Source organism: Panulirus ornatus, chromosome 69 (assembly GCF_036320965.1).
Source record: "Panulirus ornatus isolate Po-2019 chromosome 69, ASM3632096v1, whole genome shotgun sequence".
Classification (NCBI taxonomy): domain Eukaryota; kingdom Metazoa; phylum Arthropoda; class Malacostraca; order Decapoda; family Palinuridae; genus Panulirus; species Panulirus ornatus.
The window spans coordinates 18,169,921-18,183,661 of record NC_092292.1 but is presented as its reverse complement, the minus strand read 5'-3'; positions in this window follow the sequence as shown (position 1 = coordinate 18,183,661).

The following is a 13,741-nucleotide window of genomic DNA, read 5'->3' as shown; positions in this document are numbered from 1 at the left end:
CTGGGGCGCAGCTGATGCTGCCGTGCGGGCCCACCCGCAGATCGAGGCGGCCTTCAACTATGCCTCGGATAGTGCACGGGGTCGGAACATCTGGGATTAAATCATACGATGCCTTAGATAAAGGAGGAGGAAGAGGAGGAGAAGAAGGAAGCAGGGGGTGAGATCTGGACGGAGAGGCACACAGACAGACATGCAGGCACAGAGAGAGGCAGAAAGATAAACAGTTAGTAAAAGGGAGAGAGAAATTGACGGATAGACAGATGGAATGAGGGAACGGGAGAAGAGAAAACAAGTAGAGAGAGAGAGAGAGAGAGAGAGAGAGAGAGAGAGAGAGAGAGAGAGAGAGAGAGAGAGAGAGAGAGAGAGAGAGGAAAGGAAATAGAAAAAAAAAGAGAGAATAAGAGCATAAATCATGAGCTCCAATCCGTGTGGCATAAGAAGTAGACACAGAGGACAATAGAAGGGTGTGGTCAGCAACACAATCGTCCACACCCAGCCACAAAAGTCTCCCGCGCTGCACTTAAACATTATTTCCTGTCAGTGCTGATTCTCCCAGGTCTCTGGGAGGTGCCTGCCCCCCCATGCCTCCACAGAGAGGGCTCTGAGGTTCCTCTGGGACCCCCTGGCTCTCACTGGTGCCCTTAGATAAAGCTAATCTTGATATTACCACCCTCCTGCTCATCTTTAAGAGATTATCACTCATGTGGTGCTGGATCCTCCGTTCTCACAAGTCACACACACCTGCGTCAATTTGTCTCGTTCTGCTTCGCCAGTTCATAATTCACACTCACAAATCGCGTGAAAAAAAAAAAGAAATGACCGAGTAGTTTCTTAAGTTCTCCGATAATTATGCTTCCATTAGCTCCATAAGGAGAAAAAATAATTAACATTGCTGCAATAGAAATAGGTACGAAGGCAGGAAATCAGAAAGTAAAATCGATGATACATTGAGAATTACAGTGAAAGCCAAGTTTGCCAGTTAATGGATAGGATACTACAATCTCCTTATGTTGTATACGAAAAGGGTGAATGGAAAGGATCCAAATAATTTACCACAAAGATTAATAACTTTTGTCCTCTTAAAGGCCCAGACTGTCTTAGATACTACGAGACACCCAGATCTCCTCTCCTTCTGTGTCTCCGGATACCATATGACTTGTTATGTATTACGTCTGACGTAAGAATGAGAAGTTTTGATTGCCTGTCTATCTACCCATGTCCATCGCTGTTTCCTTGTTGCTCGCTACAAACTTTCCATGTCTATCCACTGACACACTGCAACCACCTACCATCCCCCAACACCAACCATCGCTTCAAGCACTAACCATCTCCCAGGGCACACCACCACTTCTACCACTAACCATCCCCCCAGCACACACCAATCGTACCCTCCTCCTCAACACTCAGCACTTCATCCACCAAACCCTCCAACTAACAAACTCCACCATTTTCATCCACAAACCAATCAACCAACACACTTCAACCAAAAAAGTCAACCATCACACTGACGCACTTCCCCACCCTCCTCCACTAACCATCAAGACACTAATGACATCTTCAAACACCAGATATTAAAGAACCACAGATGAGTAGCAATATACATATTTTCCTGCTCAGGCTGGAAACAGGACGCCATGTTCATTTTTTTTTCTTAAGCGTCAGGGAATTCCTACATGAGTCTGCGAAGACCACTGGTGTGTCCGGACGACATTTGAAGAAACGGACGAATGCCTTTGGTATATCAGTTCGTCCAATCGGACGATAAGAGGCAGTGCAAAATGTTTATTACTAGCTTGCCTAACGGTTGCGCCACGCACCCATGAAACCTGCATAACACGCACGTGTAGTTGCACAAACACACACACACACACACACACACACATACACATGTATTCGCAGACGTACTCAAAGTTCACACACACACACACACACACACACACGAACTGTCTGAAAGAATAGTTTAAAGACTGATGTCTTCTTACCTATCCACAAAGAGACGAATGCATGTCTTCCACTTCCGACTGAGCATGTCTCAGGCTGGCTTTACCATACACAGACCCACAGTGGGAGTTCGCTATGAAACACAGCTCATCTCCAGGAGTCGTGAATACATGGGATTCGAACAGCTTGCTCTCTACCTTCCCAACCCTTTTCTAAGGAGCAAAAATCACGACGAAGACGATACTTCTGGTATACTTCTATCCTGTAAGATCATATATATGTTCATCTAGATGCAAAAGACAATACAAAAAGAAGCAGCGATTTAGAGGTTTGAAACGCGTGCCAGAAATAGAAATTGTTCGAAAGTGGTCTCGAACAGGTTCCAGACGTCAACAAGGATATGAATGTCTTTCATAAACAACGACACCACCCAGGATAGCCATCGTGTATTTGATAACATGATATACGATAGCAGTCTCGGTAGTATAGATAAGCATATACCATCTAGTTATCATACATAAATGTCAAGATAGCTAACATAAACTACTAGATGAGGGAAGGGTAAAGAATTGTAAGTGCAGAGATTGTGATGAACTCATAAATAATAATGATAATGATAGTAAAACTATAGATAGTAGTAGTAGTAGTAGTAGTAGTAATGATAATAATAATAATAATGATAATGATAATAATAATGATAATAATAATAATAAAATCTCTACACTGCTGACCCGCCAAGTTAACGGCTGAGCCTTCAAGGAGACAATCCCCCCGGCTGATCTCCTTCCTCTCTTGCTATAATGGGAAAGTAATAATGATAATGATGATGATAATGATAGTGATAACAATAATACACAAGGATGTGCAGTTCACACGCAAATGGTCATTACCATGATTCAGAGTGGTGCTAACGGTAAAACAAAATTGTGATTGATCTGTTTCTCACAAGATATAGATAAAAAGAAAAGAAGAAAGATTAATAATGGGCAAAAATTGGGCCCAAAATTCGAGGACAGTAGAATGACTAGTGGCTGAGTGGTTGGGATGACAGACATAAATTACTATGTGGCGGGCTCCACCCTGTGGTTAGCACACAGCCCACCAAACACGTGCCCCCGAAAGGTGATTCTGCCAAAAGGTTCAACAGATATGGGGACATGAGCCACAACCTCCCAAATCCTGATTGTCTCTAGTCATGCCATGTAGTAAATATTGTTTATGTATACAGAGAAGGAGGCCAGGTGAGGATATTCCCTCAAAGGCCCAGTCCTCTGTTCTTAACGCTACCTCGCTAATGCGGGAAATGGTGAATGGTATGAAAGAAAGAAAGATATATATATATATATATATATATATATATATATATATATATATATATATATATATATATATATATATATATATATATATATATATAATCACATGATGACTACAACTGGAATTCTCAGTCGTGTGTATTACCACATAACACACGTCTGTGTCACCCTTTAACACATGCCTGTATCACCATGTACCTCAGTTCTGCTGCCTCCTCTAACAGTCTGCTTGAAATGATGGTGAGACATAATTTCCTCCTCAGATTTCTTTTTCTTTTACTTATTTTTTTGTCTGCCTGCCACATTCATCCCCATTTCAGTCGCTCATACTTTTATATCGGTATATATTCTTTTTTTTCCCCCTTTTATAAGACCCATATTTACTGATTGAGGCAACAAGTATGATGCAGAATCACATTTCATACAAAGTATCAGAATGAACAGCAGGGAATGGCACTAAGGCGAGAGAGTGGTGTGACGTGACCCCCATGGGAATTTCTAGCACAATCATTATCACAATGTATTGTGAAATTCATTACATTATATTTAGAATCCGCTATGAACAACAGCAGGAAGAAATGAACCGTGGACTGAAACGTTAAGCTAATATGAATATATATATATATATATATATATATATATATATATATATATATATATATATATATATATATATATATATATATATATATATATATATATATATATATATATATATATATATATATATGAATGTATGTGTGTGTGAGTGTGTGTTTTTCCTGTTCATGCTATGAGTATGATACAAGGCTGCCACCGTTTTCATAAACCCTTTACCCAAGGAAGCGTCACATTGGTTGCACATTATATATTCTGAAGACGTTTTATCTCTGACGTGTTGGACGTGATGGCGGCACCCAGGACCATGGTGGTGGTCACGAGTCGTTGAGTCCTGACGGAGGGAGGACCCACGCGGAGCTGGGTTAAAACCTGCAGAAGGAGCAATGGTCTAGCCCTTCACCTTTTACCAAATAAAATCAGAGGAGATTTCCCCTTTGTTCTGGCACGCTGCCACTCCTCTCTGAATCACGCCGATGCTCTTTCTTGCAACCTCTTTATTTACGATATCAGATTCGAAGAAGCAGTTGTGGATCCGAAGAGACGAATCGATTTTCTAGATACAACAATCTGAAATAAGCTACTTAGTTATAGTCTTTCCCGAGAGACTTCGTGCTGTGGAAGATATTAACTTCGTGAAGTCTTCGTCTTGCAAGAATACCTGACTGACACAGAAGTGCCAGTTAAGACACCTGGACAAGTTGTTCACCCTCTTAGAAAGCTGACGATGCTTAGAAAGAGCATCACTTCGATGGTAAGAGCACACTCCTCAAAACCAGTGGCTACAGATTCTCCAGCGTGCCCACTACTTAATATAGGAGACTGACACTCTTTTGCCTCCTCCACAGACCGTAGATCAAGGGCGATATTCATGTCTTTCTTCCAATACATTTGAGGGGACCATATTGTTACTGTGGTGTCGGGGTCCTGTGGATGAGTCCTTCAACGCGCTGCCGCACCGTTTGCCTCCATAGCTGAACCCCACTCGTCTTTTCGTCAACATGATCGATTAAGTGAAACTATTAATGTTGATTTCCTCTCTGATCATTTCTGAATATTAGTTATGAATATGCAAAACGAATCCTCAATATCCCTCGTGGTTATTCGAGCAGCAATTATCAACAATTATAATCATGTAACGTAACTCTTTCGGTGATTCCGATGCCAATAATCATTAGCTCTTTCCGATATTTCATTTATGAAGTAACTCCAATACCAAGTGCGATCACATTAAGCCACACCAATACTTCATTTACAAAGCAAATCCGATACCAGTGATTACTTTAATAAGTCATCCGATGCTTCCTTTGCAATGTAATCCCGATAGCAATAATTATCTTCGTAACTCCGGTATCATTACGTTCGTAAGTTCATCTACAAAGCTTCTCCGATATCATAACTTAATAACTCAACCTCGATCCCTCCTCTGTAGTGTAACTTAGATATCATGATTACTTCGATAACTCCATTTACCAAGCGAGTCGGCTATCATGATTAACTTGGGTAACTCAAACTCCTACCTCATTTACAAACATTCCTACGGCGTAGCGACGCAGGATTGTATCACAGCGAAGGCTTTGCATTCACAGATGCTGCGTTTTTTTATGTGAGCGAAAAGCGAACAATGTATCATTTACATATCAATTATTTAGATAAGGTAGGTAAGAATAAAGGATCAAGATACTTTTTTTCAATGTGCAGTGAGATCTTTTTGTTATATTCGTTATCAAGGGATGTTACCTCTTGTGTCTATAAGTACTGAGCCATCTGTAACCGTAAATAGTTCAACCTCATTCTTTGATTCCTCTGTCTCAAGCGATACAACCGCATTCCTCGAATCTACTGCCTTAAACAATACTACCAACTGAACTGTCACTCTGTCCTTATAGATGCGTCTGTTAGCGATGCTCTCTTCCCACTTCATCTATGTTCGCTCACGCCATCATTACTAAACCTCTTTATGTATCTTTTTATATCACCCATCCCTCACCTTATCTATGCTTAAGAATGTAAGATAGGAATTCGTCTTATATTTCTACTGACCCCTTCATCACTACTGGGTACCATACATGATCAAGATGGAAGGGATAATGGTTCGTGTATCATGTAATACATCACAAGTATGGGGAAGGTCTATGTATGATCGGTAATATAAATGCTTCCTCCACCGTCATCTGGAAATACATTACCTCCAAAGAATTGATCAATATTGACAATCGTCATGAATGAAAATGGGAAAAAGACCACTGCACTGACGTAACAGTAAATTCTAGTGCAGCACAACACTCGGAAGAAGGGCACAGTGAGATCCTGGCGTACGTAGGCAACGCAACACCGTAGATTGTGGAGGCAGAGGAGGCTATGAGTTACACTCAGCATCTTAGAGCACTCAACAGTGGACTTGTTGGATTAAGTGAGGGAGGGGGAGTCTTCACCACAACTAAATCACCTTTCCCCACTAGTGAGTGATTCAGCTTCCTTCAACCATCACTTAGCCGTGATGTGGGACGGACAAATCAAACTTCAGCTCTCCTCCAATACATAATCAATAATTCCTACTCGGCATGTAAGATATTGAGCGAATATATCCCCAAGCCAGTCAGCACTGAACGTAATCAGTAATGATAATGTCTGCCGGGATGCTATAAATATTTACTCCTTCCTTGTGCACACATTTTGGTTCATTTCATCGTCAACATCACTCTGAGAACTGGACAAGCAAGGTAAAGTCTCTCGGCCAATATCCCCTGAAAGGACTGAGGTTTCAGGAGTCGAAGATGCGCTTGCCTGGTCATCAATTTAGGAGGCGAAACAGGAGTGAGTCAGCCAATGCTAATGGCTTAACCTCCATTACCTCTGTCGCCTACGAGGGTTGAGATCTCACAGATGTTTGAGTTAGCTCCTGGTGTGTGTGTGTGTGTGTGTGTGTGTGTGTGTGTGTGTGTGTGTGTGTAAGTGTAAACGTAAAAATCGCTTACTTCAAAGTGCTTTGAAGATACAATTTAACACGCTGATATGTTCTTTCGTATAATAAGCATTAATTCTATTTCTAATGATCCAATAGGAACTTAGAATTAAGTGATAGTATCATGTATAAAGCAGAAATGCCGGCAATCAGTGCGTTGAAGGGTATTCATTTTACCTCTATAAGACATATTCAGTATAGGATATTCATTGTAATGTATACTTCCTTAAAGAATCCAAATTTGAGAAATGGTAAAATGAATTTTGCAACACTGAGTCTTGATGTAATACTATCATTTTTTTGTTAGGAACGAAGATCTTTATTCAACAACTTGAGTTATCTATCTAGAAAACCACAAATGGAAATCAAACCTGTAAATGCAGCAGAGCCAATCCATTTGATGTGTTCCATGCAACTGGCTGCTGGAGATAAATCAAGTGAAGCAAGAACAGAGGTTATGTCTGAAAGTGACATCATTTCTTTCCTCTTCTTTATTTCCCAATACACAAGTCGCACTCATTATTCTTACGACGATCAGAACAACTCAAATATGTCTCCTGGTCTGGAGTGACGACACTGTGGCACCAGGAGATCCTTCTCAGTTCATGGCCATCTTGGCTGACGGCAGCCACCTCGGGGGTTTGAATTAATGCAGGATTAACAAAGCGGCAGTGACGGAGCGGAAAACAGCTACGGTCTCTTGAGAAACGAATGTCCAGGATAACCAACCAAGTCTCAAAATACTGTTCGTATCCGGCACCCACTTTTAATGAGGGTCTATCAGTACCTACTTCTAATGAGGGGTCTACTCATGATTAGTTTCCGGCGACGCATTTGCATAAATTGTCAAGACTTCGCTTGCCAATAACCTTGTGAGTCGGGAGATTACACTCAGTTACTCGGTACCCGAAACCGAGTGGAGGAAGCTGAGTCCACTGAGCTCTGTACCGAAGCCAGAAGCAACAGCTGGTCCTCGTGAGCATGACGAAGGCCCGTCCATTCCCCAGCTCTTCCAGCCTCTTCGGCATCTGAATAATGTCAGATCAATCCCGATACAGACGCACAAACTATTTATTAGGGTCAGCGGAAAAGGCCGTTGTCCAGTCCGGCTCTGGTAGCCTCGGAAGAGGACAGTCCTGGAGCCCTGGAATGAGGGAGACAGGAGAAGGAGGGTTGAGAGGCGCGGAGAATGACGGAGGAAGGTTGACAGGGGCAGGGATCGATGGCAGGTGACAGTGGAGACAGAGGAAGGTTTGACGGTTGCAAGAACAGTGGAAGTTAGCGGTGGGAGAGAGAAAGAGAGAGAGAGAGACTGCATGTGTGTGATTAACTGCAAAAAATTGTGCTTAAAATCCAAGAGAGTATTGCGTCATACTTCAGAAAGTGTGCTTCAGTTATCTACGCGAGTGAGAGATGAAGCTTCCCTCAAGAGAATAGCAATAGTCCTCAGTGATAATCATGATCTGAAACACGTCCACAAGAGCTAATCCTTCGACACACTCTAAATGGCGAGTGCGTCCAGATGGAACTAGGATTGGAATGCTAGTCTCCAAGAAATGATATGAAGTTCAATGCCTCCAGCCTCGTCTTGGGTAGATGGAAAGTCATTTGACCTGAAGTACTGGTGTCTATCACACATTCTACTCCAACAGGAGTAAGGCATCACCTTTGTCTGCCATCAGACAGCTAGTGGTTGTACTCTCATTTGGCTGTCGATCAAATGGAGGTCGTTTTTCAGTCAAGCTATCATCTCTTGGTAGTTAATGAGAGATTACATCCTTAAACATCCATGGCCATTACCACAACGCTTAAGATTATACCAAAGAGAGTAATCGTTAGAAAACTATGTTAATTACTTCGCCAACTAATTGCCTTACGAAGTTAATGATAACTGTTTATATGATGCATTAATTCGTGCTTATAATCTAAGCCTCTTACCTCGACCTTTTCTTTTTAATTCTTCTTAAAAAATGGACACACGTTTTTTTCCGTGTAGGATCCGTGGATTTCATCACTACCCAAGTCCAACGGTGAGGGATTAGTGGCAATCACTACAGCTACAGGCGAAGTCCAGAACTACTTAGGTTGTGTTCCACAGAAGTAGTGTATTACCTACAAGGTACACATTTCAGTGCGCCCTACATAACTCAAGCGTATGCAATAGAAATCCTCTCATTATTGCTATATATCTATTTGGCTATCACTTTACGGATCTTCGAGCGCATCTCTTTGTGTGTGTGTGTGTGTGTGTGTGTGTGTGTATGTATACGTAAATAAGAATATATGTATGTACGTATGGTGAATACAACACACCACCGGACATAAGTGTGAAGAAAGGAGGCAAGAGCGTTCACTCAGAGATGGCGCAAAAGGAAAAGGTATTACAAAAAAGTTTGAAAAGAAAGTATCCAGACCAGTGTGTGTCCTCTCTCTCTCTCTCTCTCTCTCTCTCTCTCTCTCTCTCTCTCTCTCTCTCTCTCTCTCTCTCTCTCTCTCTCTCTCTCCGTGTGTTCTCGCCGCCCGCCTGTGCCAGCGGTCCTGGTGGTGGCGGTGGTGGTGGTGTGTGGCGTGTGGTCACCCACCCTCGCAGCGTGTGGCTCACTCCGGCTCTGCAGAAGCTCGCACTCATCCATCATCACCACGTCAGCCTCCACAAATTAATGAACAGCGGAGGGGGGATTTCCATGCTATACCAAAAACGTCCGTAGGGCTCATTACCATATATCGTAACCCTTGATACACTGAGTTCTAATCTCTCGCTTCAACTTGTGGCCTTTTTGATCCTAGGACTTGCAAGAGGCAGTTTTTTTTTTGCCCTTCCATCTTTTCAGGAGGTCAACGTTTTTCCCCAGCTATCCGGCAGTCACTATCCTGCCCCCTGGATGGCAGCCAACTACAGAAAGAAAAAAAAAGAAAAGAAAAGATCCTTCTACACATTAACTGTTGCTATATATAATGTTTTCTCAGCTGGCCTTCTGCTCGGCCTAGAGGTAATTTTCTAACGTCAGTTACTTGTGGAGTCTGGCTGATAGGATTCCGCCCCTTGTCCTTGAGAACCACGCCAGGCTCCCCGGCTGCTCTTAAAGCTTCGTAGGACCTCGAGCGATGTTGGCTCACACTCAAAGCCAGGCTTTGACGCCTCCCCCCAGCTGAGAAGTGGCACTTTGTGTATGTGTATGTGTGTGTGTGTATGTGTGTGTGTGTGTGTGTGTGTGTATGTGTGTGTGTGTGTGTGTGTGTGTGTGTGTGTGTGTGTGTGTGTGTGTGTGTGTGTGTGTGTGTGTGTGTGTGTGTGTGTGTGTGTGTGTGTAAATGTGTTTGTTTGCATTAGTGAATGTGCTTGTCTTTCAGTTGTTTCTGTGCTTGTATGAGCATTTGTATGTGTAGGCTCTTGCTTGCTCCTCTCTTCAGTGCTTATGCAAGTTTGTCTGTAAGTATTTGCAAATGCCTATATAGTCTAATCTACCATAATTCTAGATAGCTTCTCCTCTGTCTTCACTACGTATGACTTCCCCTCTTGGATACTCTGCACAGACCGGGAATTGTGGTTTGTCTTCAGCTTCGGAACGCTTATAGATAATCATAAATCCAAGTAATGTAGAGTAATTAACGTTACATGCGAATGAAGAGGAGCTGCGCAGACGTCTGTTTCTTTGTGGTTTATGATAGTGATGTTGTTATTAGGTGGAATGGTGAGTTGAGGGTTTGGTGACCCGCAGGGCGCGGAGACTGGTCGAGCTGTTGGACAAGTGAACTAGTGGCTCACTGGCCTAGTGAGCTTGTAGGCTTGTTGCTAGTAGACTAATGGACTACTGGTCTTACACTCTGGTCAACTGGTGTAGTAATGGGCTGGTACTGTACAGGCTTGGCGAACATGAATATTAGTTAAGTAGAAGGATATTGGATAGCCGAATTTGTAGATTGCTAGGGTTACACACCAGCGGAGAGTTACTGTAGTAACCAGTGGGTATTTAGACTGAATCTTTTGGCCGATGGGTCACTGGGCTTGCAACGTAGTAGGCTTGAGGTGCTATACGTAGCTGAGGAACCAGTGGGATTGCTGACTGATAAGTTGATGGAATAGTGGGAGGGTAGATGAGTGGACTTGTAGACGAGAGGGTTGATTAACCAATGGTCTGACAGGCTCGTAGCCCGGTAAGGTGGTAGCTTGTCAACCTCTTTCATTGGTAAGTAAGTGGACTTAGTAGATTGATGGACTTACAAGCTCTGGTCGACTACCAAGCTAATGAACTCCTGGGCTTGAAGACTGGTGGCTTGTAGACTGGTGACCTGTAGACTGGTGGGTTGGTGGGCCGATGATGGTGTAAGGTGATGTATAAGTAAGCAGGGAATCCTGGTGAGGTGACAAGCAATTGGGACCCCTACCTAATGAGCTGGTAGACTGATAAGTCTGGTTGGCTTATGGGTTAATATGCTTTGTGATTTTCTACTTCTACCATCCACCACACACTTCACACATGCGTCAGCTTGCAATGCTATAGGCTAGTACGTAGTATATATATATATAGCATATACAATAATATACAACAGAGAATATAACTCTAGCGATATCAATCTCTACCAAAAAAGGAGAATATATTGCTACATGAAATAATATTTCTACTGAAAATCCTTCACATCAAAGATGCTAGTCAAACTACGAGTCGCATCGTTATAAGTTGCAGCTGGGTTTTTTTTCTTCTTGTAAACATTAAGGAGACTGATGCAACGAAAAGAAAATGTATTGCTATTTTCTTTTTTTCTCTCTCAAGAAAATCCTAGAGGCCCACCCCCCCTCCCCTCCCTAATCTCTTCGAAATCAGCCACATGTCCCGAATATTAAATTGCCTCTTTAACCCACAGCCAAGCGACCAAGGTCGTGTTCCCTGACAGGCTATGATGTACAGACATTATCTACATATTTGTATATAGCCCAGCAAACCAAGAGAGCCATACTGAAGACACATTACGGTACATTCTAAACTTGCTTTTACTTCTTGTGGTTCTCGTGTAGTAAATATTTGTTTCATCTGTAAACAATGAGATTTTTTTTTCTCTCTCTTTCTCTCTAATGTGAACGATGATGGATGTGACGTATGGATTTCTTTGACAGGTTCTCAAAGCTATAATGATTACTTCACGTCAAAGTAATGTTTTCTTTTTTTTTTTGGGTACTGTGTCGGTCTCTCATTAATTTTCATGATTATAAACCTCTACTGGTTGCATACCTCTCTCTCTCTCTCTCTCTCTCTCTCTCTCTCTCTCTCTCTCTCTCTCTCTCTCTCTCTCTCTCTTGCCATCCTTTTTGACTACAGCTTGTAAGGGAACTGCAACTTTATCAGGAGCGTTAGGCCAAACCACCTTACTTGGACCTTAGGTCTGTTTATCTACGTAACTCTATGTAACGCTCTTTTAATCATACATCTTTGTGTCTTATCTCATTACACCAAATACATACACTTCCATGTGTTCAAAAGAAGTCATCTTCACATAACATACAACAGCTTGGCCAAAATTCATCACCCTTTTAGACTAGTGACGCACAATATTCTTCATCCTTTAGCACAGTTTACCCTAACAGCTGGGAGGCACCACCTGACACTCTTAAAATACAGATTTACTGGAGCGATACAGCCATACAATAGACTACAGCAACAGGAAGCCATCCGCTGACACCTTCAGGATAAATCTCTGCTACTTCACTGCGGTGATACATCAAAGACGTCAACAGGTGGTAAACTCAGTCGTACAGTTTGAATTATACATACAGTGATACCAATAAAAAAAATTACAAGAACTAGCAGCCGTAAATACAGCTAAACTACAGGAATACAATGATACAACAAACTATAAACACCATCCACCCACTAACACCTGCAAACTACGGCCTACGTTGAAAAAATTCATTAATGCAATCAGTCATCCACTGATATCCCCACAGGCAGAAACAGGAAAGCGCAAAAGCTGATTTCAAAAACAAGAATACAAAAGCCGCCAGACATAACAAAAGAACAACCTCCTTACATGAAAACGACACCACTTAGACCCCCCCAGCGTAACAACAACCTCCCAGACGCAACAACAAAACAACAAGCACGAAACTACACAACAAAAGCACCCAGACATAGATGAGGTCATCCTAGAGAAACACAAACACGACACACACACACACACACACACACACACACACACACACACACACACATACACACACACACAACTGCCAGTGTGGCCAGATCTCTCAGCACTCCACCATCAGATGAGGCGCTGCTCTCTCAGTCTCACATCACATCTGCCCCCTTGACCCTTGTCTTTTATTCTTTCATCATGCGATACAGAATGTTCAGGGATCCGATGCTCTTTTGTAAGGACTCTAAAGCTTTTCCATAACGTCTTATAGACCTCTCTAAATACACGCTGTGTGACTATGGCATTAAATTCAATTTTGACAAGAGAAATACATACGCATTTTCATGCACTGTTCTGGGCTTCGAGATTGCTTGGTCTTACCTCCAACTCCGCCTACGTGTACGTAAGTTATTCCTAAACTCTGAACTTTTCCACCGTGACCTGACCTACCTCAAGCATAGTTCACTGACTGGGCAGCGGGTTATAGTGCAAAAGGTCAGCTGACTCTCTTGGTAACAGGGAATATGAGGTCAGAGATAGTGAGGCACGGTGATAATTATCGTCACTATCACTATAGTGAGGGCCAGTAGAAGTTAACATCACCATTAACAGAGACAATGTAATAATTAAAAGCATTATCTATAACCTCATCAGTGCAAGCGTCAGAACAGCACCCTAATCATCATATATATATATATATATATATATATATATATATATATATATATATATATATATATATATATATATATATATATATATGCTTATGTTTGTGTAATTACTTATTTGTAAC